This window comes from Otolemur garnettii, unplaced genomic scaffold (genome assembly GCF_000181295.1).
Source record: "Otolemur garnettii isolate 467f Iridium unplaced genomic scaffold, OtoGar3 scaffold00098, whole genome shotgun sequence".
Taxonomy (NCBI): domain Eukaryota; kingdom Metazoa; phylum Chordata; class Mammalia; order Primates; family Galagidae; genus Otolemur; species Otolemur garnettii.
The window spans coordinates 6941935-6947627 of NW_003852493.1; the positions used below are offsets into that span (position 1 = coordinate 6941935).

General features: G+C 40.8%; 1 protein-coding gene across 2 annotated transcripts in view; it reads right to left on the minus strand.

Moving 5' to 3' along the window:
- Nucleotides 1–5693, minus strand: part of LOC100945491 (CD302 antigen) — a 149060-nt gene that overhangs the window by 33929 nt on the left and 109438 nt on the right. The window lies entirely within an intron of this gene.

Sequence of the window (5693 nt, forward strand, 5' to 3'; positions counted from 1 at the left end):
GCGCCGCCGGCTCGGGTCCCGCGGACCAGCCTGGCGCGCTACCTTCTGGAACTTCTCTCTTTAATGTTTTTTAACGTTTCATTCAAAAACGTTGCAAAAATAAAACAAAATTTTCGTAACCCTTAGGCCCACTTCTCTAAATATCAATGTCTTACATAACCCCAGTACAAGATCAAACCCCGGAAATTAGCGCTGGTTTAAAACTACTAACGAAGCTGCAGCGCTTGTCACATTTAGTCAATTATCCCTAACGGTTTTTGTTTTAGGACCCAGTACAGGATTACACATGCATTGCCATGTCATGCCTCCTTAGTCTCATTGAATCTGGGACATGAATCATGTTTTGTCACACGTTGAAAGAGAACTGGTCAGTTATTTGTAGAATGTCCCTCAGTTTCCCTTTGTCTGACGTTTGCTCCTGATTGGGTTCAGGTTATGCTTTTTTTGGCAAGTGTACCAGGAAGTAATGTGCCCTGCTGGGGGGGGGGTATAGGGGGACACATGATGTCAATATGTCTCATCACTGGTGATGTTAAATTAACTTCGGTCACTTGGCTAAGGTGGTGTCCACCTGCTTTCTCCTTTGGATCTAATTGCCAGAAACCTTTTCAAAGGCTCTCACCAGTAGACTACGCCTCTTACACGACTTTCCTGTGTTGCTAGCTTCTGGATTGAGTCCTTAAACTATAATATATGCACAAACTATGCAATTATAATTTGATCTGTGAGGGCCTTTGGAGCCAAACGACACAAGCCAGGGCCAAGAAGGGCTGTTTGTGTAAGATTCTTATCTTTGGCAAAAGAGTCCTATAAAGTCGAATCTAAATTCAACGATGAGAAAACGAATTGATGGCAAATAAACTTATGAAAAGATGCTCAACATCATATGTTACAAGAGAATGGCAAATTAAAACAAAAATGAAATACCAATACACACCTATCAGAATTACCAAAATGCAAAACATAATACCAAGTGCTAGCAAAGATGGGAAGCAACAGGAACTCTCATTAATTGCTGGTGGTGGGAATCCAAAATACCGACACTTTGGAAGACAGTTTGGAAGCTTCTTACAAAACTAAAACATACTCTTACTATATGATTTAGTAAGTATGATTTAGTATCTTGCTCTTTGGTATTTATCCAAATTAGTTGAAAACTTAACCTACACACAAAAACCTGCACATGAATATTTATAGCAGCTTCATAATTGCCAAAATGTGGAAGTAACCAAGATGTCCTCCAATAGGTGAATGGATAAACAGTGGTACATCCATACAGTGAAATATTCAGGCAGGGCCTGATGGCTCATGTCTGAAATCTCAGCTATTTGGGAAGCTGAAGTGGAAGGATTGCTTGTACTCAGGAGTTAAAGGCTGCAGGGAACTATTTATGCCACTGCACTGGAGCCTGGGTGATAGAGCCAGACTCTGTCTCCATTAAAACAAACAAACAAACAGACAAAAAACCAGATACATTAATCACTGCTAAAAGAAATGAGCTATCAAGCCATGAAAAGACATGGAGGAACCTTAAATATGTATTGCTATGTAAAAGAAGCCAATCTGAAAAGGCTACCTGCTATGTGATTCCAACTTTGTGAGATTTTATTTTATTTTATTTTTTTTTTTTGAGACAGAGCCTCAAGCTGTCCCCCTGGATAGAGTGCCGTGGCATTACAGCTCACAGCAACCTCCAACTCCTGGGCTCAAGCGAGTCTCCTGCCTCCGCCTCCCAAGTAGCTGGGACCACAGGCGCCCACCACAACGCCCGGCTATTTTTTGGTTGCAGCCGTCATTGTTGTTTGGCGGGTCCAGGCTGGGGATTCGAACCCGCCACCTTAGGTGACTTTGTGAGATTTTAGACAAGACACAACTATAGAGACAATAAAAAGATGAGTTATGTTAGGGGTTGAAGGTGGGAATCAGAGAAGGAAGGGATGAATAAGAGAAGCACAGAGGATTTTCAGAGCCATGAAATTATTCCCTATGATACTGTAATGGTAGACGTGTATCATCATACATTTGTCAAAAGCCGTAGAATGAATAAAACAAAGACGAACCCTAATGTAACTATTTATAATGTTATAAATATTGCCCTGATGTGATTAATTCACATAGTATGCCTATATCAAAACATCACATGAACCTTATAAAGATGGACTATACTATACCAATAATAGATAAAAATTAAAAAAATTTAAAAATGTTACCAATATTGGCACATCGGTTGTAACAAATGTACTTCTTTAGTGTAAAATGTTCATAATTGGGGAAACTGTGTATGTGTGAGGAGGTATATGGGAACTCTGTACTTTCTGCTCAAGTTTACTGCTCAAAAATCTACTTGTAAAAAATCAAGTCTAACCTTTTCCAACTCTTTCTCATCCTTTCCATGTTTCTGATAGTCTGAAATGAAACAATTACACCAAGGAACTTTAAACAAAGGGGTCTGTAAGGAGAATCACAGAGTGTTAGAGGTGGTAGGGGCCACCTGTATTTACTACGAAGGAAACTGAGACCCCGAGAAGGGATGTGACTTACCCATGGACACACAGTGAACGCCAATGAACCAGAACCCAGGTCTTCTGCTGGTCTTTCTCACCCATTCCAGGTTCACACCCTTTGACAATGTATAAAGGTCTTGCTCAACTTATTTTTATTTTTCTTCCCAAGCTGTCAATGATGGGTTTATTCTCTACCAAACCCAAACTGAATCCTTCTAAAGGTGCTGTATGTCTAAATACTGACACATGTTTATTCTGGAATCTTTTGCACTGCTAACTGTGCTGAATTACTGAATAGTTAAGTGAACTGTTCTAGGAGTTAACTGAGTTAAGTGAACAGTTCTATGTAGTCATGAGACTGAAAAAATTTTGTTTTCCATCATCCTATGTCAGGTACCAAAGTATATTTTACCCATGTAGATAACTTTGTATTAAACTAATTTTCAAAAATTGGTTAGATTTGCAATAGAATAGACATCCTAATGAATCAATCTAATTTAAGCAAATAACTCATTTTTTTAACCTTTTTTTTTTCAGGGACAGTCTCGTTTTATCGCACTCAGTAGAGCGCTGTGGTATCACAGCACAGCAACCTCCAACTCCTGGGCTTAGGTGATCCTCTTGCCTCAGCCTCCTGAGTAGCTGGGACCACAGGCACCTGCCACAACACCTGGCTATTTTTTTGTTGCAGTTTGGCTGGGGCAGAGTTTGAACCCACCACCCTAGGTATATGGGGCCGGCGCCCTACCCACTGAGCCATAGGTGCTGCCCCAAATAACTCATTTTAATAGTGTTATTTTTCAAAGTCACAGGAACTATGGAAAGGTATGTTTTTTCCATTGTTAATTTCCCCAGTACTCGGTATGCACAATGTCTAATTTTTTTGCTAATATAATAAAACAGACTATTGCCTGTATGTGGGATAATGTGCTATTTCACTAAAATATCTCACAGTGGTATCCTACTCCCCATGACACCTCATACTTTCAATTTTTCCTTTTTTCTCACTTCAGCTCCCCTCATGCCAGACTATAGTCCCTTGACCTAATTTTTCTCATCCTTTTATTTCTCCCTTCTCCATCCAGTGTGGAGGCCATATCTTCTGTTCTTTTTATTCCTCTGATACACTTACCTGGCCAACTCTGAACCTGGGGTCTCCTTTTCCCCAGCTTTACTGAAGTAACTGAGGACAGGTAGAGGAAATCTGTCAATTCTCCTGATGGTTGTCATTACAAACATACGGGTCCTCTATGCTGCTTTGCATATGGGCCGTCTATGCTGCTTTGCAGTCCCTATATTTTATTTTACCACGGTCCTTGTTCTGTCCTATTCCTTCCAGTAGTTATTCCAATTTTTTATTACTCTGTTCAATTAGGACCCCATCTTCTACCCCTGCTTTTCTCAGGGGTAGATCTTGCCCTCTAATACTCAACAAGAAAGTGGGAACCATCAGGTGTAGACAAACATCTTCAAATGCTGATATGCAGGTCTTCTCTTGGTTGTTTTGTTTGTTTGTGTTTCTTTTATTTTCTTTTTCTTTATTATTTTTTTTAAAGACAGAGTCTCACTCTGTTACCCTGGGTAGAGTGCTGTGGCATCATAGTTCACAGCAACCTCAAATTCTTGGGCTTAAGCAATCTTCTTGATTCAGCTTCCTGAGTAGCTGGGACGGCAGGTGCCCACCACAACGCCAAGCTAATTTTCCTATTTTAAGTAGAGAGGAGGTCTCGCTCTTCCTCAACCTGGTCTCAAATTCTTGAGCTCAGGCTATCCATCCACCGAGGCCTCCCAAGGGGCTACGATTACAAGCATCAGCCACAGTATTCAGCCTGCAGGTCTTTTCTTGTGGCCTCAAAGAAGACATGCTTCCCCCATCCCACCCAAACTCAGTTTTAGTTTTCGCTTAAAATGGCCGTTCTCATCTCATCTTCTCCAAGATCTCCCGCCATTAATGACTCTCTCTTTCTCCTGAGCACATCAACTTTTCTTTGTCCATAGTTTTTATTTTTGTTATTCTTTTCAGTTTCTAAACCAGTGAATCTCTTTCTCATCTCCTTTGGAACAAAATTTATTTTCATCTTTTTTTCCCCTCTGGCTGTGACCCAATCCGTCTCCTTTCCATCTTCACCATATTTATGAAAATCTCATGTTTCCTATTCCCTAATTTCCCTCTAACATTTAAGCTCACTTCTGTCTGGATTCTGGCTCCAGCACTCTGCTGCATTTCCATTGGCTTAAGATCATCATTGGTTCCCTACTTCCTAGAATCCAGTTTTACTTGACTCTGCCTCTCCATTGCTTAGCAATAGATCAATATCAATTTGATCCTACATTGCATTAAAAGAGTAATTGGCCAGGGAACTCAGACCCCAGCCTTCCCAGGACTGATCAACCACCCACAAGGTCCCTGGGAAAGGTCCCTGGATTTGGCATTGCTGGGCAACCCATGGGCCTGAGATGTTAGGCCTAGATAGAGGGTGAATCCCCTCTGCGTATTTCAGCTCTCCCAGGCCCAGGCATGGTGAAACCAGGATGAAGGAGAAGGGTTGATGAGGGAGATCAGTGAAGAGCCTGGTGCAAATAATCCAGGAGGAAAAAGGATAAAGACCTGAAGTGATACAGCTGACACGGAGATAACATCTGCTTTGTGAGAACTCTGAGGTGGAATTGTCAGAATTATCTAAGTGGGGGATGAGAAAAGGAGGGTTTAAAGATGACTTCCGGGTTTCTAGCTTGTGAGACAAGGAGTATGGTTTTATGGTTTCTTCATATTAATTGAAAAAGAATGTAAGAAGAAAAATTAGGAGAATGGAAGTTTCTCAAGTTCTGTTTGTGATTAATTTAGCTCAGAAAAAAAGGGAAATACATGTCTACTAAATTTGTTGAGATGTAGATGTAGCGGACTGTTTTAATTTAGAATCCACAGGGCATTAGAGGGAACTTCACAGATCATGAGGCCTAGTAAAAAAAAGTCTTTATTTTGAGAACTATTAAAATTAAAATTCGTTTTCTCAAGCACCATAACAGTGTTGAACTAATTAATAACAGTTAGGTTTTTGCTTCTCCAAGATGATTTTAGGATTAAATGAGCCTAAGATAAAAAAAAGAAAATCTGGGCTCAGCGCCTGTGGCTCAAGCGGCTAAGGCGCCAGCCACATACACCTAAGGTGGCGGGTTCGAATCCCCAGC